A 22,831-nucleotide genomic window follows, 5' to 3' on the forward strand; every position below is an offset into this window, starting at 1 on the left:
TCCAAGCCCTCGGCCCTCCCTCACCCACACACATGCACCAGCCCTACATTTCTGACCTTCGGGCTCTGCTTCGGTGGCTCCTGGTCCTCCACCTGACTTGCAGCGAGGTGGGAATGGTGCTCCAGGTCAGAGCCGGGTGTGCTGAGCTACCCGTCAGCCCCGGGTAGGTCCCTGGGAGAGCCCTGGGTGAGGTCTGGGTCGGAGGCGTGCCCAACTGATTTCTGGGCCATGGTGCTGGGGACCACTCACTATCCAGATCCACCTGGAGCCTGCAATGGCCCTCAGAAGAGTTGCACATCAGCCCTTCACTTGGGGAGGGGGCGTTGGTGTTATTATTCATCAGCTTCTGTTCAGTACGTGGTATCTGGCTCTGCAATGTCAGTGACAAGCAGCTGACCCGGCCTGGAAGTCTCAGAGCCCTACCCGTCCAGGAACACTCCTGATTCTGTCCACTCGACCCTCTGCTGCCAGATCAGGCAGGGACTTTGTTCAGCTCAGACACCCGGGAGGGAAGAAACATACCCAGAGAGCATGGGCTCCATCTCGAGCAGCAAGACCATTCCCCGGCTCTCCACATCCCAGCCAGCCAGCTTTGATCTGCGCTGTGGATATGGCCAGCCCCCCAGGCCTCGGACCTGCTCTTGCTTGAGGCAGAAACCCATCCCCAACATGACTGCTCCAACTCCACCAGCTAGGACGGGGCCGTGGGGCTACCAGGGTGTGATCTGAGTGGTGGCCTGGCCAGGGCAGGCCTGCCCTGGGCCTCCTTGTGTTACCTTTGGGTCTCTCTGGCCAAAAGGACAGAGGTACCTTGGGTGAGACCTGACCCAGAGCCGGCAGCGTTGGTACAGCCCCTCGCTGCGGGCTTTCCGGGGGCTGTGGCCTCGGGATACTGGGATGCAGCAGAACATGCCTCTGTCTCCCACCAGGTGAGCTGAGTAGGGACTTCTCTACAGAATGGGTGCCTGGTGACTTCGGTTCCAAGTTCTGTTGGGCTCTATTGCCAGGGAAGTAAGGTCACTTCCTGGGGTCCCCTTATCCAAACTTCCTCCTGACACAAAGCTCCCCAAGGGCCTTTCTGGGCTGATGATCTGTCATTTCTCACTCCATGCCATGTCCACACACAGTGACACCAACTCAGCACCCCGAATAGCCCTGGGGAGGCCTGGATGCAGCCAGTGCCACAGCTCTGAAGACACAGCTGGGTTCAGACCTGGCTCCCCCCACTCAGCATTGCTGTCACCCTGGACAAGCCACATGCCCCTCAGGGTCTCCCCAATCCCCCATCGGCACAGTGGGGATCATTCTGGCCCCTGCTTCCTAGAGAAGCCATCCTGTCTCTAGACCTAGAAACACCTACTGCATCTGTCACCCCCACGGGCTGGCATCACAGGGAGCTCGTGCACAGACTCAGCAAAGGAACGACCCCACAGAGGGCTGGCGGAGAGCAGGGCACATGCCACACAGGCCGGGATCTGCCCTGGGGTCTGGAGAAAGTCACTTTCCTTGCTACTTGCTTCCCAGCTCCCAGTCGTGAGACTGAAATTAAATACAACTCTGACATCGTCCGCTCTGGCATACAACCTCCTAGGTCATTCTGTCATGTTGACATACAGGCCCAGTGTCCCATCTCGGCCTCTGTGGTGGGCTGCCCCACAATGGCTTCCTATTTTTTGCCTTCTGTTCCCACGCCATTGTGTGATCACCACACCCTCCACTGGAGGGTGGATGGGCTTTGGGAACAGCTTCTGACATGTAGACAGACTTGTGAAAATGTGCGTGAGTTCCACTCCTTCCCAGCTCCAGTGTTCCTTCTCTGTCTCTGTCCCTCAGTGCCTCTCTCTCTGTCTTGCCTCTCTCTCTGTTTCTCTGTCTCCCCTGCTTCTCTGTGTTTCAGCCTGTCTGTCTCTTTTCCTGTATGTATGTGTGCATATATTTATGTGTATATGTGTGTATTTATGTGTGTGTATTGTTCGGGCCCAGGGCAGGTCATTTCTGAAAACCCCTTGATGACATATTGATTATTTTGAATTCATGTTACTGAAGAAAAATTATCTTTGAAAATTGTGCAAGAACTTTGGTGGGATCTTCTCTAAGGATCAGCACTGCTAGGGAAGGGATGCTCCTGTGGCACATTGATGTATCCTGCACCTTGTTCTGCCGCAGAGGAGCGTCCATTTGCTCTTCCCTCCAGGGGACCTCCTGGGGCCTCTGCCTGCTCACGTTGTCACCAGGGCTGGTTGTCACCGGGCTAAAGACCTGCCAGTATGATGGTGGCCAATGCTGTCTCTGCAGTCTGTCCGTCTGCCTGTGTCCTCACCTGAGAGGTCGAGCATCTCTAGCACACACCGGCCACCTGCATTGCCTCTCTTTGGAACTGCATGTGTGTTTTGTTTCTTTTCAGAACACTGGGCTTCAAGAGGTTTTTGGACCACAGGGATGTGAAGATTTTCTCCGACCTTTGGTCATGAGGAATGCTTTTTCCAGGCTGTGGTTTGTCTTTCCAGCTGTCTTCCTTGGCCTTTGTTTTCTGCTTTTGTTTGGTTTTATTTTGCCACAAGAAGAGCTAAGCATCTCCCTTCTGGCTCTGGTTTCACACTTAGAACCACAATGCCTACCCCGAGATCATACAGAGTTACTAAAAGGGTTGCATTTGGTACGTCTCAACTTTAATCCATCTGGATTTTCCTCTCAAAATACAAAAATGCCAATTCACGTGAAAACAAACAAAAAGTTCACCCGTCCCTACTTAAGATATGTGGGCAGACAAAAAAAAAAATCCAACTTTTATATGATTTCATTGATAGGGACCCTCCAGGATAGGTAAAGAGAGAGAAAGGCGATTAGGGCTTGTCATGGGCTGGGGGAGGTAGGATGTGGGGTTAGCTTTGTATACAAGCTTTTACTTTGAGGAAGGAAATAGTCTGAAACCAGTGGTGTTGGTCTCACAGCACGGTGAATGCACTTAATGCTCCTTAAAATTGCACAATTTAAAATGGGAAAAGCCTAAATTTTATTCTATAAACTTAAAACAAAAATAGAATACGCTATAATAGAAAAGTTAAAAAATGTGACTCCATAGAATATCTGTTCTTTTGGCTTTAACCCTGTGCCCTGTTTTCTAGGCTCAGTCTTACTAGCTCTGCACCTTTTGTAAAACAATGTTGCCTTTAGCCTGAAATATACAGGAGAGCCTATTTTCAAGGCTCTGATCTTTAAGGATATTAACACTTCTGCACTTATATAAAGACAAAAAGTTGCAGAATAGAAAATAACTTTTGTTAGAGGTTTTACAGAGGCACTATGACCTGGTCTACGTAGACAGCTGCAGACCAAGATAATGGCAGACTAATATCTTGGAGAACCATCTTCCCCAAGTCAGACTTCAGGCTCCTTTTCTACTAAAAAGGGGAGGGGCTGTGGTTTGTTGTTGCAAACTTCTTGGTGTAAGATTTCCTTGTTCTTGGAATTCTATGCAGCTGTCCAGGTGGGTCAGATCATGGTGTTCCTGTAAAACCTGCAACAAATCAAAATTTTTCTATTCTGCAACTTGTTATCTTTACAGGAGTGCAAAACTGTTAATATCCTTAAAAGTCAGAGTTTTGACAATAGTCTCTCCTGTTTATTTCAGGCTAAAGGCAACATTGTTTTACAAAAGGTGCAGAGCTAGCAAGACTAAGCCTAGAAAACAGGGCAGAGGTTTAAAAGAAAAGGAACAGATCCAATATGGAGTCAGATTTGTTCTTCTCTATTACAGTGCCCTTTGGTGAGAGCTAAGAGGATGATTCCTGGGTGGGTCCTCCACTGTCCCAGGCTGGAGTTCAGGGTGGATCCCTGCCAGATTCACCATGACTTTGGACCTGATCTCCCGCAGAGAAAGTGACAATTATGGGATTAAAATTACCTGTCAAAATCCCTTCAATTGCCTGTAAACTATACCACAGCAGGGGATGTCTCATTGCCCAGTCAACTGCCAGCCTCCCCTGATGCAATGGACCAGCATCGCGGCGGGATCCATGGTGGCCTGGCCAGTGCACCTTCCTACTTTGCTCTCCAGCCTTGGCTTCTTAACTTTGACACTTTAAAAGCTCCCGTCCCTCTTCCCTCTGGCCTGGGGTGAATGAACAAGATCCCTGCACCCACCTGGGCTGAGTCCCATGAACCTGGGACTTTAGAGGCCGCCCCCAAGTTCAGGACGCGGGGAAGATGAGAGCAAATCCAGGGGCTCTCATGGGGCAGCCCCCATTCCATCCGAGGCCCCGCGCCCGCACCGCACCCGCCTGCCAGGAGCAGGCCATGGTCTGAGGGTCAGTCGGAGATGCTCCGGAGCCGTCCGGCTCCCTCCCACCTCCCGGGGCTGTACCTGCTCTCCTAAACCCGCGTATAAGCGGCGGCAAAAACGCGGGGTTCAGGAACTACTAATAGTGGAGTTACCATGAACCACAGTGGCGGCTGGGACCCGCCTCAGGGTCCTAACGGGACGCACCTGTCTTCCTGTGCCACTCCATCCTTGCAGCGCTGGTCCTGCACCGAAATTTTCTTTTCCTTTTTTCTTCCCCCGCTCCAGATTTTGTGAGGATCCTCCTATATTTTGAAGCGAGATACACTGCCCATGTTCAGTAGGTGTTCTTTGCGATTCATTGGTTTTGTGGATGTAATTCTGGGTGTATTTGTGGGAGAGGGCAAGCTTTGAGTCTCTCTACCATCTTGGCACCTCTTCTAATTTTTGCTTTCTGGTATTTTGTTGTTAGTTACAGAAGTGCAACAGATTTCTTTGTATTAATTTTGTATCCTACAACTTTACTGAATTCATGGATGAGCTCTTGTAATTTTCTGTTTGTGTCTTTCATATTTTCTATATAAGTATCGTATCATCTGCAAACAGTCACAGTTTTATTACTTCATTTCCAATTTGGATTCCTTTCATTTCTTTCTGTTCTCCAACTGCTGTGGCCAGGAACTCCAAAACTGTGTTGAATAAAAGTGGTGATAGAGGGCATCCTTGTCTTGTTCCTCATCTTAGAGGAAATGCTTTCAGGTTTTCACTGTTGAGTATGATGTTAGCTTTGGTTTGTCGTATATGGCTTTTATTATGTTGAGGTATGTCCTGTCTATGCCCACTTTCTGAAGAGTTTTTATCACAAATAAATGTTGAATTTTGTCATACGCCTTTCTGCATCTATTGAGGTGATCATATGGATTTTGTATTTCAATTTGTTAATGTTTATCATTTTTATTGATTTGTGGATACTGAGAAATCCTTACATCCCTGGGATAAATCCCACTTGATCCTGGTGTCTGATCCTTTTAATGTGTTGTTGGAGTTGGTTTGGTAGTATTTTGTTGAGGATTTGCACTTGTGTTCATTGGTGATTTTGGCCTATACTTTTCTTTTTTGTGATCACTGTCTGGTTTTAGTATGAGAGTGATGGGAAACCACTGTCATCTGTCTTGTCTTAACCTCTGTAGGTTAGGTGTTACCCTCACTGCTTCACGTTTGTTGCTTTAGTTTTTGAAGTTTGAGTATATTGTGTCTTGGAGGAGATTTGTTTGTTCTCTTTGGAATTTTGTTTCTTGAATGTACAGGTTTATGTATTTTGTCAGATTTGGTAACTTTCATCCATTATTTCTTTGAATATTTTTTCAGCCACCTCCTTTCTCCCCTTTTTCTGTGACTCCATTGAGAGGAATATTAGATCTTTTGTTACACAGGTCCCACAGGTTCCTGAGGTTAGTATTTTTCCAGTTTCATTTTGGGCAGTTTTTACTGTTCTTTCTTCATGTTCACTAAGCTTTCCTCTGTCCTCTCCATTTTGATGTTCTTCCCATCTGTCGAGCTTTTCATTTCAGGTTTCTTTTTTTTTTTCAGTTCTAAAATTTCTGTTTGATTCTTTTTTTATATCTTTTATTTCTTTGCTGAGAGTTTCTGTTTTTTCATCTTGTCAAGCATGTTTGCAGTTTATTGAGTCATTCTTATGAAGACTTCTTTAAAATCTTGTTGTCATTTGGTATTGGTGTCTGTTGATTACGTGTGTTCATCCACTGAGACCGTTCTGGTTCTTTGTATGATGAGTGATTTCTGATTAGAAGCTGGATATTACGTATGAGACTCTTTTATGTGGAATTTTTTCTTTTGGCTGGATTCCCCTGGCTTTACTTGGCAGAGGAAGGTGAGTACCACCACCTTGATGCTGCCAGGTTGGGCTACAACTTCAAGCTCCACACTGGGCCTGTGTTGGGACTCATGCAGGTGGGAGTACCGCCTTCCTGCTGTGCAGGAGAGCATTCTGGCTTCTTACTGGGAGAGAAGAATAAAAAAGCTGTTAGTTTTTACTGACTGTGTGGAGCAAGGTGGGGTGGCGCCATGACTTAACAGCTGGCTGAAATCAAAGGTAGAGCTTTCTGCATGGCCCGTCTGACACCCCAGCCTGAGGCTGGTCCTTCATCACAGCCTGAGAAGGGTGGAAATTTTCTTTTTTCTTTTTTTTTTTTTTTTTTTGATGGTTTGCCTGGAGTAGGACAGTTACTGTATAGTCGTTTTCTTCTCTAGAGGCTGCCCTATCCTGAGTCTTTGGCCAGAGAGAGTTGACTTTTGTTGGAGTTCACAGTTGTGCCTGTTGGTATTTCTGGGCCACCTGCATCTCCAGTGCTCACTGTGGGACATGTGAGGAAAAGAGACAGACCCAGGTGTTACCTCCATGGCATTCCTGGTCCTGAGGTTTCTGCCTCCTTCCGTCTGCCTTTCAGAGCCTTCAGATGACTGTTTCATGTGTGGTGTCCAGGACTTTCAGGGTACTTAGAGGCGGAATAGGGGAAAGTACTTGTCCATCTTCCAAAAAGCAGAGTCCTCACAGTTGTTTAATTATCTAGTGTTATTAGGGATACTACATTTAAGTCACATTTTGATAATCAAGATAAACCTATTAAGGTTTATACACAGCTTTCATAGGACACTGGGGTATTTTGTATGATCCGTATTCATAAATTTGTCCCTTTGGTTTCTGGCTTTGTATCTTATCTCACTGGCTAAAACTGATCAATGTAGCTGTCTGCTCCTAAGGTAATGTTTATCATGGTCTGAGGCTTGAGGGCTGGGTTTGTAATTGGATGTGGATTTCAGGCAGTATCTTTATGATGTCAGTGATCCTTTGTCTCAGGTTGTTTGCTCCTTTTGTTTTTAATCAGGGTTGGGTGTTTGATCTTCCCAGATGGCTGTTTTGTTTCCTGTGGGAAAGGTTGTGTACTTTGCTCTTGGCTATTGATGTGGGGTTAGCTTTGGCACTGTCACTCATCTTGTGGATGGAGTTAACACTGAGCTCTTGGTCAGAAATACAACCTGCTGTTAGGAACTTCGTATGACAGTGGCTTATCCAAGTGAGATTACTCTCTCTCTTACATACATATTCCAGGGCAGGCACTTTATGGTTGATGTGGCAGATCTGATTTATGCAGCCCTCACAACCTTGTCTCCATGTAGTTAAATGGTCTGCTGTCACTAGTGTGGCCTTCATCCTCCTGAAGTAAGATGGTGGGTACAAATCCAGCCATCACAACTGTATTCCAGCAATAGCAGGGAGGAGAGAAGAAGAATAAGCGGCCTATAAGAAATATCCCAGAAGCTTCCACGTAACTCTTCAACTCCTATGTCTTTGGCCACATCTAACTGCACAGCAGGCTGCACAGTGAAATTGTCATTCCGTGTTGTCGAGTCCCCCAATGTGAGTAAGGGGCTAGATTGTGGTGCTAGAGGTGGAAAAGGGATCTGGGGACAGTGGCTGACTCTGCTGAGGCCATCTGTCCTGACACCCACTGTGCTTGGGTGTACACACCTGAGCCACCAGCAGCTTTCTCCCCCATCCTCAGGAATTGGCACCTCCTGGCCCCTGGTGCTCTCCTGTCACCTGTTGGGGTCCGGGGCTTGCCAGTGTCCCTCTGCCTTTTCAGTTCTTCCTTCCCTCCTGGGCGCTGACTCAGTCTCCCTGTTCTAACTCCAGATCATGCGGGCAGTCAAGGTGATGGAGAGACCAGAGGGCTTCCCTCAGCAGGGGTCCCTGGATGAAGATGGCAGCTCGTGCTGGGAGAGCAGTTCTGGAGCTGTGAGAGAGGAGGACTTGAAGAATATTGATGGCGAAGGAAGGGGCGAGGCTGGCACTGGAGGAAGGAGTTCCACTTGTTTGATGTGCCTTGAGGGGCACCTTAGTGTGTTTCTAGGTGCAAGTAACAGGTTTAAAAGATGTAGGAGACAAGAGAGCAGAATCTTGAAGAGCTGTAATCAGAGATGCTGAGAGGGTGATACTGAGTGGGGACCCTGTGGTTCAGCGAGGGCCTGAGGCATTTGTCCCCTGCTCAGAACACCTTGCTGAGGAAAGTGGTGATTATGGCCGTTAGATGTGATGGAACTGAGACGGAGCCAGGATGTGAGGCCAGGCAGCTGTCCTGTAGGCACTGAACCTCTCTTCTCTCCCAGACCCTCTGTGCGGGGCTCTGAGGCACAGGTGCCACCTCCCTGAGCCCCTAGGCCTGGCAGTTCACTCGCGGCGCCTAGGCTCGTGGACGCCTGCGGCGCTGGGGCTGCAGGAGAGAGCACAGCGGTGCGGGGTGTTCTCGGGGCCTTTCCCGGGAAGACGGCCGCCCTGTCATCCAGCTGCTTCTGACTTCCCACTGTGCACATCAGGGCGGTGACATCTTCCAGGTGGTCCTTTGATGGTGGCCCAAGTGAGGCCCCTGCTGAGTTCCCTCTGCCCCCCCCCCAGCCTGCCTCCTGCAGCCAGCTCCCCCCGGGCCACGCCCGGGCTTGTCCCCACAGGCCTCTCGGCTGAGGAAGGGGCCAACGTCCTGTCCAGGCTCAAGTTGTACACTGGCTCCCACGCCCTGCGCAGTGGGACTTTCTGTCCCTGAGGTGGTCCCCGCACTCATGCACAGACCAGCACTTTTCTGTCTCAGAGGGTCCTCTTCCCAGCTGGCCTGACATAGAGTATCACAGAAAGCTGTGCTCTTGCGATGTCTGTCCTGAGTGTGGGGTTCTGTCCAGCCTGGAGCTGTGTGGGGGCCACAGTGAGTGGGCCCCCAGCATAGACCCGGGCCTCGCTCAGGGCTCACGGCTGCGGCCACAGGCCGGCTTGCCTGGGTGCACACACTGGGCGCCCCCTGGCACCTGGCTGGGCTGGGCCTGGCCTCCCTCTTGAGTAGTTTATGTGTTGCCTGGGGGGGCTCTTCAGGTGCATCGGGTACATTCTCCCATCTTAAAATGTGTTTGGAGTGCAGCCGGTGAAGCCCTCACGCCCACGCCCTAGGCCCCGTGACCGTTTCCCGGAAGGCAGCTGGACGTCTTTGAGCTCTGTACCTGTTGTCGCTGCTGCTGCGCTGATCGCCCTCCAGAGGATGTCACACGGGGAGCTGCTCCTGGTCAGGGATGTGGTCCCGTGCTGCAGGGTGGACCTGTGTCTAGGAGGGTCTCCAGGCCCGAGGGCCCACCTACTCCAGGTGTGAGATGCCAGGCGCCCATGTGGTCCCCTTCTGAGGCTCCTCCATTGGCCGGGACAGGCTTCGGCAGGGGGCTGTGGGCCCAGCCCGCGGGCTGCTGGAGGGAGCGGGTGAGGGATGGGCTGCTTCTGCCCCCTCCCTGCCCCATGTTCATCCTCCTCAGCAGGATTTCCTCCCTGATTCCAAGCAGGTTTTAAACCCTGTTTTTTGGTCTTCTTTCCAAAGCAGAGCTGAAGGGACTGTGAGTGGGACTGGGGGAGGAGTGGGCCTTCACTCTGAGTTTCTAGAGCACGATTTCTCAGACACGGTGTGGCCAGCCAGTCACGGGCCGGTGGGGTCGAGGTCAGGGTCGGACCCACCAAGAGGAGGAGAGGGAGAGGCCAGAGGAGGAAACAGGTCCAGAAAGGGTGACAGAGTCCCCAGAGCGGCACAGCTCATCTGGGTAAGCCCAGGCACGTAGGCTGTCCTCTGGCAGGAGGAGAACACTGGACTCGCACAGATCAGGGAGAAACCAGAAGACAGGATGGAGGTAGGAAATGCCACATTGTGTCCAAAGCTCCTTATCTCTGTGAACAAGGGGGCCCTGTCTGTCCAGAGACAGGTGCTTTCAGAGCCCACCTTGGGGCCCCCCCCCCAGGGCTGTGCCAGGCAGCCATGTGGGGAGCAAGGCTGGACGGGCGTGGTGGCAGCAGTACTGTCTCCTCCCTGTGACCCACTGCTCGCTGAAGCCTGTGCTCTTTGCCCCATTGTCCGCTTGTCCTCCCAGCAGTTGAGCTCAGCATCGTGGCCCCCAAGGGATCAGGACCAAGTGTCAGGACCAAGTCACTGACTCCCTGGTAAGCTGTGCCACCAGCCCTGCCCCTCCGCTGTCCCTGGGACACCCCCCTGCTCCAGGTCTCACGGTGGCACTTCTCTGCCCCCGAGGAAGTCACAGGGAGTCTTTATAGATTTTCCACTCGTTCTTTGTAGATGCCGATTTGCAGATATTTTCTCCCCAATCTGGCCTTTTTGTTCATTTTCATAACAGTGCTGTGTGAAGGGCAGAGAATTTAATTTTTGTGCAGTCCACTGATCACTTTCTTCTTTTATGGATGCAGGGCTCCTAGAGGCAGGAATTCCGCCAGCCGGCCCACTCGTGCTGCCTCCTGTCAGAGCAGACGCGGGGCCCGCCCCATCCAGGGGCTGGAGAGATGGGCCTCCCCTGGGTGGGAGGGCACAGGCCAAGACGCTGTCCCCCGGGGAGACTCTGGTCTTTGTTCTCAGGATGAAATGTGTGACCTGGAGGCTCCCTGTCCTGTCCTCTTCCTTCTTTACCACCTTAGAGTACAACTCCATCTGTCACTTTGCCAGTTTCTTCCATTTTAAAGCAGCTGCTGTGTGTCACCTTGAGCTCGAGGCCCACGCCCTCACCCTGGCCCTGGTGGGGCCACTCCAGCCCATGTCCCACCTGTGACATCCACTGCTTCTTTCCATCTGCATAGCCCCAGTGTGCACATGGCAGGGGGTCCACATGTGGGGACATCACATGTTCCCTCTAAATGTCTCAATGTCCCATGTGTCTCCTGAAATCTTTAAGATTTGCCTTTTGTTGTTGTTAAATTTATTCATAAGAATTTTATTCTTTTTGATGCAATTGAAAATGGGATTTTTTTCATTTTCTTGAATTATAGTTGGTTTACAATGTTATGTTAATTTTGATGTACAGCATAGTGATTGTTATGTATAATATATATATTCCTTTTCATATTCTTCTTCATTACAGGCTATTATAAGATACTGAATAAAGTTCCCTGTACTGTACAGTAGAACCTCATTGTTTATCTATTTTATGTATAGTGTTAGTATCTGCAAATCCTGAACTGCCAGTTTATCCCTCCACCCCACCCCATTCTCCCACTGGTAACCGTATGTTTGTTTTCTATGTCTGTGAGTCTCTTTCTGTTTTATAAATAATTTTGTTTTTGATTCCACTTGTAGGTGATATCATATGGTATTTTTATTTCTCTTTCTGGCTTACTTCACTTAGTATAACAGTCGCCAGGTCCACCCATGTTGCTGCAAATGGCATTGTTTTATATTTTTATGGCTGAGTAATATTCCACTGTATATGTATACAAGAACTTCTTTTTCCAGTCATCTGTTGATAGACGTTTAGGTTGCTTCCATGTCTTGGCTATTGTAAATAGTGCTGCTGTGAACATTGGGGTGCATGTGTCTTTTTGAATTAGAATTCCCTCTGGATGTATGCCCAGGAGTGGGATTGTTGGATCATATGGTAAGTCTGTTTTCAGTCTTTTGAGGAATCTCCATACTGTTTTCCATAGTGGCTGCACCAAACTATATTCCTACCAACCGTGTTGGAGGGTTCCCTTTTCTCCACAGCCTCTCCAGCATTTATTGTTTGTGAACTTTTAAATTATGCAGGTTTCTTCCATTTTAAAGCAGCTGCTGTTTGTCACCTTGAGCTCAAGGCTGGTGCCCTCACCCTGGCCCTAGTGGGGTCTCTGACTGGTGTGAAGTGATACCTCATTGTAGTTTTGATTTGCATTTCTCTGATAATTAGTGATATTGAGCATTTTTTCTGTGCCTGTTGGCCATTTGTATGTCTTCATTTGAGAAATATTTATTGAGGTCTTCTGCCCATTTTTGGATTGGGTTCTTTGGGTTTTTGTTACTGAGTTGTATGAGCTGTTCTGGAAATTAAGCATTTGTCAGTCACATACATCATTTGCAAATATTTTCTTCCATTCCATAGGTTTGGAATTGTTTTCTTAATTTTGTTTTCTGATGGCTCGTTATTAGTATATAGAAATGACACAGATACATTGATTTTCTATCCTGCAACTTCACTGAATTCATTTATTAGTTCTAACAGTTTAACTCTAACAATGGAGTCTTTAGGGTTTTCTGTATATAATATCATGTCATTTGCAAACTGAGATAGTTTTACTTCTTTTTTTTTTCCTATTTGGATGTCTTTTTCTTTTTCTTGCTATCTGTTCTGGTTAGGACTTCAACACTATGTTAAATAAAATTGGCAAGAGTGGGCATCCTTGTCTTATTTCCTGATCTTAGAGGAAAAGCTTTTAGCTTTTCACTGGTGATTATGATGTTGGCTGTAGGATTGTCATACATGGCCTATATTATGTTGAGGTCTGTTCAGATTTTGTATGTTTTCCTGATTCAACCTTGGTAGGTTGTATGTTTCTAGGAATTTACCCATTTCTTCTAGATTGTCCAGTTTGTTGGTGCATAAGAGGTTTTCCTTTTTATTCACTACCTTGCTCTTTCACCAGGACACATTCTAGTGTTTGGGACACTGGATTAAATGCTTTCATCAAGAGAAGTGCACACCTCCAGAGAACAGCTGCTGCACACGTTGGCGCCTCATGGTAGGTCGACTGGAGTAGATGTGTTGGGTGTGTGTATGTGCACATGTGTATGAGCCTGCCTGTGTGTATATATGTACGTGTGTGTATGTGTACATGTGAGTCCATCGTATACACACAAGTGTGCATGTACTACACATGCTAATATGTATGTGAATGTGTAGGTGTACATGTGTGAGTGTGTACTGTGTGCGCTAAAGTTTTGTACGGATTTTTTCCATTTAGGTTTGTGAAGGATATTAGTCTGTGGTTTTCTTACCCTATGTTGTCTTCTTGTGGTATCAGGGTAATGCTGATCTTATAGAAGAGTTTGGGAATATTTCCTCCTGTATAATTTTTGGAAGAGTTTGTATAGAACTGGTATTATTTCTTTCTTAAATGTGTGATAGAATTTACTGGTGCATGGAGTTTTCTTTGTGAAAGTTTTTACAACAAATTCAATTCCTTTAAATAGAACTAACCAGGCTATTTTTTTATTTGAATGAACTTGGTGTTTTTTAATCTTTAAGGAATCTGTCTGTTTAATCTAAGTTGTAAAAATTATTAGAATAAAGTTGTTCACATTATTCCTTTGTTATCCTTGTAATATTTGTAGAACTGTGGTGATGACACTTCTCCCATTCCTGATTTTGGTCATTTGTGTCTTTTCTTTCTTAATCATTTTGGCTAGAGGTTTATCAATTTAATTGTTTTAAAAGAATTTGCTTTTGAGCAAATAAATCTATTTCTCTATTTCTATTTTATTAATATCCTTTCTCATGTTTAGTGTCTTCTGCTCATTTTGGTCTTGATTTGCTCTTCCTGTAGTTTTTTTTAAGGTAGAAGCTGGGGTCAATGATTTTAGATCTTTTTATCTCCGCTGGTATAAGTGCTTAGTGCTGTGAACTTCTGAAGTACTGCTTCAGCAGTATCCCAAATTTCTAATAGGTTGTGCTTCTATTTTTACTCAATTCAAAATATTTTATAATTTTTCTTACAATTTTTTTAGACCCATAGGTTATTAAGAGTTTTTTTTTTTTTAATTCTTTAGGGGATTCTGCAAAGATGTTTCTGTTTTTGACTTCAAATTTAATTTTATTGTGGTTGGAGAACATTTAAATATTGAACCTCCTTCAATTTATGTCCCAGGGTATGGTCTTTTGGTAAATGATCTGAAGACACTTAAACATAATGTGTATCCTGCTTTTGTAGAATTCTTGTGGTTCTGGATGCTCCGTGAATGTAGTTAGGCCAGTTGGTTGACAGCGCTCTTAGTGTCTTTTATGTCTTTGCTGACTTCCTGGCTACGTGTCCTCCCAGTTACTGAGTGGGATGCAGTGACCTCTCGACATAGTTACCAATTTTCCTATTTCTCCTTCCAGTTATATCAGTTTTTGCTTCACGTACTCTCAAGCTGTCATTCCACTTGTAAACGTGTAGAAGTGTAAAGTCCTCTTGATGAGTTAACTCTTACCGCTAAGAAATGACCCTCTTTATCCTGGTCAGCTACTTTTGGCTAGTGTTAGTGAAGCCGTTCCAACTTTCCTTTGAAATACTGTCAGAAGGCGTGTAATTTTCTAACCTCTTATTTTTAATTCATCTGTGCCTTTTAATTTAAAGTATTTATTTAAAGTGCCAGGTTTTCCCTTTTTTAATCTAATCTGGCAACCTCTGCTTGTAATTGGGAATGTTTACAGTATCTGTATTACTGATGTGGTCAGGTTTAAGTCTCTCATCTTGTTTTTTGCTTTTGGTTTGCCCTGTCCACTCTTTGTTTTGTTTCCGATTTTTTGTATGTTGACTGTGTTCTGTGACTCCACTTTTACTTCCTTTGTTGGCTTATTGGTTATAGCTTTGTTTTGTAATTTTGCTGGTTACCTTGGGTCTGGGAGGGGTATCTTTAACTTACAACCATCTTCTTCACAAGGTCTATTACAGTGCACGAATCACCCAGCATATCTGAAGATATGCATCACGTGACACGTCTTTGTTTCTCCCTTCTTGGCGTTTGTGAACTTGTTGCTGTGCATTTTACTTTTTCTTATTATGAACTCCATTCTATGTTATTATTATGTTTGTTTACACAGTTCTCTTTTAAAGAGATGCAAATAACAAATCTTATATACCTGTTACCAAGTTCAAACTCATTCTGCTTGCTGCACGACAGGCCACTGTATCGGGAGATGAGGTGTTTGGGCAAGGAATAATAACTTTATTCAGAAAAAACTCCCCTGTTAGTATAAAAGGAGCCTGAATTCTGACTTGGGGAGAGGGTGTGCTTGGTTGTTGCAAACTTTTTGATGTAGGAATTCTTTGTTCTTGGAATCCTTTGTTCTTGCAGCTGTCCACCTGGGTTAGGTCATGGTGTCCCTGTAAAACCTACAGCAAAACAAACTTTTCCTATTCTGCAACTTGTTATCTTTATGTAAGCGCAAAAGTGTTAATATCCTTAAAGGTCAGAGCCTTGAGAATAGGCTCTCCTGTTTATTTCAGGCCAAAGGCAACATTGTTTTATAAAAGGTGTAGAGCTAGCAAGACAGCCTAGAAAACAGGGCACAGGGTTAAAGCCAGAGGAACAGAACTAATATGGAGTCAGATTTGTTCTTTTTTATTACACCTGCTGCCCTGGCAGGGCTGGCCTCAGGGAGGAAGAGCACCCCACTGCCTCGCCCACCCTAGACCCTCAGAGTGGCCTCCGGTGGGTGGGGAGGCAGGGAGGAAGTTTGCAGCACTGGTGAGATAAACTAGACGTGGCTGATGACTGGACAGTGACTGGAAAGTTAGAAAACCTCTAGATTTTTCCTCTTTGAAGAAAGCAAGCACCTCAGCAGAGGGCAGTGACCCTGGAGACAAACCCAAGAGCTCCTGGCAGCCCCTGCAAGTGCCCAGTCCAGGTCCTCGTGTTACTTCATGTTCTACCTCAGTCCAGTGGCTCCTGCAGTGTACCTGCGTGGGACTGAGTTCATTTATTTAGCATAGATTATGACAGTATTTTTTAAACGTCAAATTGCAACTCACTGGGGTCTGTGTAATCTGGGTTGTTTTGTGTGTGTGTGTGTGTGTGTGTGTGTGTGTGTGTGTGCTGTGAACAAAAGGAATGGAATGAATGAAAATGTCACACTCTCTCGACCATCATCAGAGTTCCCTGGAAGTCTGTTTCAGTTGTGCGTGTGCGACTGTGATTTACAACATAGTTCTTAGTATGTCGCCTGGTTGGAAGCCTTTGAATGCCCCGCCCCGCCCCCTCCCACGGGAACACCAGCACACATGGTCCAGGGAGCCGGGCTGCGCCTCCTCCTGGCCCCTAACACACAGGGCAGGAGCTGTGAGCACAGGCCAGGAGCACGGCCTGCTGAGTGGAAAAGGACGTGGTTGTGCTATTGTCGCGTTTGCCTCTGTTTAAACTCCACAGCCACAGGGCTCAGGCACAGCGGGGTCGTCACTCAGTGGCCACCCTGCCTCCCACTGACCATTTGATGCAGCTGCGGTTTTCCTTTGTCGTGTCCCAGTCACGGCCACTCCACGGCTTCTCTCCCTGCAGAGCACAGGGTCTCGCTCCAGATTTGCCCTGTGTCCCCCTGCCTTGTGGCCTCGTCCCACTGTTGGGGTCCTTTGTGAAATTCAGCTCCGGCTGTGAACTGGCCTCTGGCCGTGGGGTCCGGGATGCCCAGCCTGGCCTTGGCTGCAGAGTTTTCTGAGACAGTGACAGCGAGCTTTGAGGACGTTCCAACAGCTGACACCCCAGAGGGCCGCCTTTGACTAACTGTGGGTCTTGTTCTAGATGCGTTTTCCATTGTTCGCGTCCGACCAACTGTCTTTGTTTGGTGTTATGACAAATTGGTTTTCGTGCTGCTGTTTGGTCTGTGTGTGTACCTGTCTCAGCGCACTGTGTGAGCTGAACAACCCGCTCTGTGTCCTGGTCTGCAGAGTGAATGCGGTTGGCTGATCGTGTCTGGGCCCCGGTTCTTCACCTGTAGAGCCAGGACCGTAATGATCCCGACTTCACAGGGTGGGAGGGTTAGAGGGATAACCGAGTACGTGGCCCAGGGCACCCTCGTTCATGGGTACTTTCTGTAAGGTCCTGTGGTCTCAATTTTTGTTTTCATTTTGAATTTCAGAAGTGTGAGTCTAAAACCTTCTGACTTCATCCATGAAACCATTTGTTGAGTATTGTAAAAGTGTATTTAAATAAGCTTAAAATGAAATTTCTAATAACTTTACAAAAACTGTATAAAGCCTGCATGAAGAAAGTGATGAAACATAAAGAGTAAAAAAGAATAAATAAGTAAAGGAAATTTTTTACCATTTCTGAGATAGAAGGGCGCAATATTATGAAAATGTCAAGTTAATCTATTCAGGGAATTTCGGTGCCAGTCAGTGTCACAGGCAGGGCAGACGGGGGGGAAGTGTTGCTCTTTTCAATTTAAAAATGTCACTTTTCAGAATTTAATTTTCGAAGTTTTTTCACCTGGGAGATTAATGATATGAAAAGAGCCAGGAAATGTGTGTGGCAGATGAGTAGTGGGTGAGAATCTAGCCGCATTCAGATGGTTCTGGCCGTTCTATACTGTGAATTATCTACTGTGGCCACAAATGACTTTGTAAAAGAGGCTGTGTTTTCAGTAGTATTTTATTGCTCAGTGTTTTCCAGAGTGCTTGAAGATCCAGATCTGCACCGTCTTGTGTATCTTCACAGTGGTCTTAATCTACTCCATGGCCCCAGGATGTGTGTGGTGAGCATGTCTGCAGGGGCTGGGTGTGGCTAGAGCCGTGAGGTGCAAGGATGAGGGGCACCTGCATGGAGCCGCACTAGAGGGCCCGTCCCTAGGATGAGGAGGGAAACGGGGGGTCAGAGGTGGGCCTAGGGTGCCCCAGGAAGCCAGGGCGAGGGGGACATCACCCAGTTGAGGAAATGTGATCAGCCCTTTATGATGCGCCAAGGACAGAAGCTGGGGCAGTGAAATAGGAAGGAGAGGGTTGGAGGGGGACAAGATGGAGCTGAGGGGTTTAGGAGGATGGTAGGGGTCTCATGTCCCCCAGCCCAGGTCCTGGGGCTCCGCTTCTGGTAGTGAGGATCCTCGAAGGGCCAGGATTGGGCGGGAATATCCAAGGCCTGGCTAGTGGCACTGGGTGAGTGGGTGGAGCAGGAGGCCAGGGAATGCCGGGGAGGAGGGGGTGCTGTGTGCCCTTAGTGGGGCCCCTCTGTTCCGCTCCAGGTGGGCTGCCTGCTCTGGGCCTGAAGCTCCAGCCCCAACGGGTCCCTGGTGGTCCTGTCATCTGGGGGCCAGGCCCCAGTGCTGCCTGCCCTGCCCTGCAAGCTGTGCCCCATACCCTGCTCTGAGGCCTCACAGGCGCCCTCCCGCTGGCCATATTCCTGCGAGTCTCCTCTTTGCCCAAAATGATCCTGCTCGCCGTGCTCACCACGTCCTGGACCTCAGCAAGTACATGAAGACCGTGGGACAGGTACACTCCTCCTGCTAGAGCCCACGGGCAGGCATCGCAGATATCCATCCGTGATACCCTGTGTTCCAGTCTGCTGATTAGAAGCTCGTTCGTGCCAGGGCTTCTCCCTTTCTTCACTTGGGTGCCAGTTCCAGCAAGTCCTGGGGTTTCTCTGTGAGATGTGGCTCTCAGCCCGGGTCAGTCCCAGGCGCCTCTGGAGGTGTTGCATCTGCGGGGCCCTCTGTGGATGGATCTTGTGTTCTTGGCACTGATGTGGGTTTTCCTCCTTCTCTTCCCCAAGGAGCAGGAGCTTCTCCAAGCACAGCTTCGAGCCAATCATGGCCATCCTGCTGTTCTCATGTGCACTGGCCCTGCATGCCTGGCAAGTGGACATCAAGCTGCGGCTGAACTACCTCTGGGCCGTGCAGGTAAGAGGAGCCCTTCTGCTTCCATGGGGGTTGGCAAGGGAGTCCCTTGGGAGGGGTGTCGTGTGGGTGGTGGTAGGTGTAAAGACCACTGCAGTGGGGCCTTGCAGTGAGGGATAGAGACGAGGCTCAACCCCAAATACAGCAAGGGCAAGTGGGCTTGTATAGCCAAGGGGCAGGGTGGGGGCAGTGTATGTAAAGTTATTGAGAGGAGAGATCAGGGGTGAGGGGTTTCTGATTAAGCTGACTTAACAGGATTCATGCTGAAGACAGGCCTAGGTAATCAGACATCACCTGCGGAGGGTGGGAGATGAGGAACCCGATCAGATGTCTGGGGTGATCGGATGTCAGGGATGGGGTATCTGGGTGAACTGGCTCAGCAGGGTTCTTGCTAACACTGGACAATGCGGAAATGAAGTGGGACACCGCAAAGTCAGGGCCCAGTTGGGAAGAGAGTTCACAGTCTGGTCCAGGAGAGAATCTTGTCAGGTGGCAGGTTGTTGAGCGAGTGAAGGAAGCTGGAAGAGTGGGCGAGTGACTAACGGAGAATCCTGTCATCCCCAGGCAGAGGAGGAGCGGGACAACGTGGAGAGGGTGAAGCTGGACAATAAGAGCTGTCCTCTTCAACCTCCTGCCGGCCCATGTCACCCAGCACTTCCTCATGTCCAGCCCCCAGAACATGGTGAGCGTGGGCCTGCGTGGCAGCTGCTTCCTGGGCTCTGAGACCCAGCAGGGTGCTCCTCCCAGCCGAGCTGGTCTGGTGGGGGCTGCAGGGCTGCAGCTGGAGGTCTGACCCAAAGGGACCCTCCATTCTGCCTAAAATCGCAAAGGGTGGCCATTTCTAAGCCCTCAGCTGCGCCAAGGATGGGAGGCCCCCTCTGCCCACCCCCAAGGGCAGGGCAGAGGCTGGGCCATCAGAGGCTCCTGGGATGTGGGATTGACAGGTGCCCAGAACTACTGTGTCCTCCTCTTTGATCCTGGAAGAGAGCGTAACATTCACCTTCCCCACAAGGAGGGAGATCGGGCTTCAGGAAATCACACTCAAGGGGGAAAGCGCTGTTTCAAGGCCTGCATGTTCTGGGTGGCGCCCCCTCCTGGCTGAGTTTGTGTGGATGGTCTGGCTCTGCCCGCCTGGCTGCAGGGCTGGTGGTTCATTCTCTTCATGTTCAGTGCAGTCTGAGGCCACAACCTAGAGATGAAGCTCTAAATCCACCCCAGCAGCACAGCACAGGGCCTGGAAAAGCTGACTCAAAAATAAAGAGGCTCAGGTTGGGTTTTTAGGTCCTAAAGGCACAAACACCAAGGCTCAGCTTGCTCAGCTCTGGCCTGAAATAGCTCCCAGGCTCCTCTTTCAACCCGCTGGGCCTGGGGGTGTCCACAGAGGTTTGTCTTCCCAGAACAGTGCATCCCTCCCTGGTGCCTTATCCCCCCACAGGAGTCTCTGCTCTCTCTTGTGAGCTGAACGACCTCATGTCATCCTAGATGCTCCAAGCCCCGTCCTTGTGTGTCTGTTAAGTAAATTGAATCAATAATTAATAACCTTCTAAAACAGTGCTGGGCGTAGATAGGTTCACGGGTGAATTCTATCAAACATTTCATGAAGAAATCATACCAGTTGCCTATAATCTCCTCCAGAATACAGAAGTAGAAGAAATACTTTCTACCTCAGTCTTTGAGTCCAGCATTACCACAATATCAAACCAGATTAAGAAATTACAAGAAAGGAAAATAACAGGCCAGTATTTCTTTTGAATATAGATGCATAAGTTCTCACCAAATATTAATTAGCGAATTGAATCCAGCAAGGTATGAAAAGACTATACACCACAAATGAGTGTTGAATTTATTCCAGATATGCAAGGCTGGTTCAGTATTTCAAAATTAATTAATAAAATTCACCATATCAACAGGATAAAAAAGAGAAATCATACAATCATATCAATTGATGCAAAAAATTTATTTGACAGCATATAACACCCATTCCTGATTTAAAGAAAAATCTCTCAGCAAACTAAGAATAGAAGGAAACTTCCTCAACTTGATAAAGAACATCTACCAAAATGCCCTGTAGTGTTGATGAGGAGAAACATATGCCTTCCCCCTGAGATAGGAGCACAGCAAGAAATCCCCCCCTCACCATTCCTATTTGACATTCATACTGAAAGTCCTAGCTAGAGCAATAAGACAAGAAAAGGAAATAAAGGTATATAGACAGAGAAGGATGAAATAAAACTGTCTTTGTTCCCAGATAGTATGATTATTTATATAGAAAATACAATTTTTTTTATATACCAGCAGTGAATAAGTGACATTTAAAAATATAACGCCCTTATATTAGCACACACACCCCCACATTTAAATACCGGGTTCAAGTTTTAAAGATATATGTAGTATCTCTATGAGGAAAACTAGAAAACTCTGATGAAGGAAATCAAAGAGGATCTAAATAAGAGGAAATACAGTCCGTGTTTCTGTAGAAAGACATCATTAAGACGTCATTTATTCCCAACTTGACCTGTAGATTTAACTCACTTGGCCCGGCTGCTGCTTTGCTGATGTGGAGATCAAATCCCTGAGCTCATCAGGGGTACAGATTGGCCCCCCCTCAGGTCACTGGCTGAGTGTCCCTGCTGCCTCTGCCCTTGCGCCCCTCAAATTTAACAACCCGTGTCTGCTCATGTCCAGGCAAGGAAGTGCGTCTCCTCCCACCTCAGCACGTTGGCAGACTTCACCATGGAGATGTTCGATGTCCTGGATGAGATCAACTACCAGTCCTAAAATGACTTCGCGCTGTGTGTTGGTACGTGGCTGCAGGCCATCCCATCACTCGGACCAGCACACCCTTCCCGCATCCGCCCCAGGAGCTGGTGGCCGCAGCCCTCCCCCTAGGAGGTCATTGGTCCAGGCTCCCTTGTCTCAGGAAGGAGTGTGGAGCCACCCAGATGAGTTCGTGGGACACAGGGACAGCTGGGCATGCCTCAGAGCTGGGTATCAGTGACTTAGGACCTTAAAGAGTTATTATCCAGCTCAGAAAACACGTGAGAAACCTTGATTGTCTTACAGACTTTCAGATACACCTCTGAGTCCACACGTAGCTGGAGGAGGGTGCCCATTTCCCTGTTAGCAGGCCCGGAACACTGGGGCCGCGGCTGCGCAGAGCCCGGCTGTGCAGACCCAAGCAGGGTCCTTTGTCCTCCTGGGGTCTCTCCCCTCACCTGTGCGTGAGGAGGGGGACCATCGGAGGTCTGAGTTCCTTTCTAGCTTTTATAAAACTAAAGGGTTTATTTTAACTCTTAAATTAACCCCCTTTTTTTTCTGGGAAAAAGATAGTTTCCCACAAAAATTCTTAATAGTCAAGGATATAATTAAACTAGAGATTTATGATTCCTTTTCTTTAAATTTTTTTTGTCCAACTATTTTAGGGTTTTTTTTAGGGTGGAGGTAATTAAGTTTATTTATTTATTTTTCTAATGGGAGCACTGAGGATTGAACCCAGGACCTCTTGCATGCTAAGCACACGCTCTACCACTGAGCTATATACCCTCCTCCCTACAGATTCATGGTTTCTTTCTTTCTCTCTCTCTTTCCTACTAGTCCACGATATAGTTAGTTAAACTGGACATTTCTCACTGTTTTACAATTCAAACGTCTAGTGGCCTTAAGAGCAGGATTGAGAGCTGGGTTTGAGTGTGAGGCGGGCAGCAGGTGTCCATCAGAGTGGGTGAAGTTCTGATGCACTTAAACAGAAGCGCTAACTTAGATTTGGTGCCTGGCCTGAAGGATGTGCTGGAGGTGGGGGCAGGGCACCCTCTGTGCCTCGCCCACAGTGGTCAGTTCTCCAGGGCTGTGGGCTCAGATTAGTAGATACACTGACGTGACAGGGAACAGATCCAAGGTTCTTACTCCTACTGAGAACCCACCAGCTTGTTGAGCCTCTCTGTGCCTAGATGGCTGCCCACACGGGGCTGGATCCTGGCTCTGACTCGTTCACGTGGACTGGGGCATCTGGTAGAGGGGGGGCTCTCTGCGTCCCACCAGCCGTCTGGGAAGTGGGCCTTTGGGGCTCTTCCCTGAGGTCCCACATGCATCTGGCCCAAGACCAAGCGCTCCCAG

The 22,831-nt window shown here is 48.1% G+C and overlaps 1 protein-coding gene across 1 annotated transcript in view; it reads left to right on the forward strand.

Moving 5' to 3' along the window:
* Positions 1–22,831, forward strand: part of LOC140699211 (GDP-fucose protein O-fucosyltransferase 2-like) — a 51,205-nt gene that overhangs the window by 20,445 nt on the left and 7,929 nt on the right. Inside the window, exons 3-8 of the transcript XR_012077238.1 lie at positions 12,780–12,875; positions 17,493–17,584; positions 18,068–18,314; positions 18,595–18,721; positions 19,283–19,400; positions 21,404–21,518. The gene's annotated coding sequence lies outside the window, so the exon portion shown is untranslated. The remainder of the gene's footprint in view (positions 1–12,779; positions 12,876–17,492; positions 17,585–18,067; positions 18,315–18,594; positions 18,722–19,282; positions 19,401–21,403; positions 21,519–22,831) is intronic.

The sequence above is a fragment of the Vicugna pacos genome, chromosome 1 (genome assembly GCF_048564905.1).
Source record: "Vicugna pacos chromosome 1, VicPac4, whole genome shotgun sequence".
In the NCBI taxonomy this organism is placed as follows: domain Eukaryota; kingdom Metazoa; phylum Chordata; class Mammalia; order Artiodactyla; family Camelidae; genus Vicugna; species Vicugna pacos.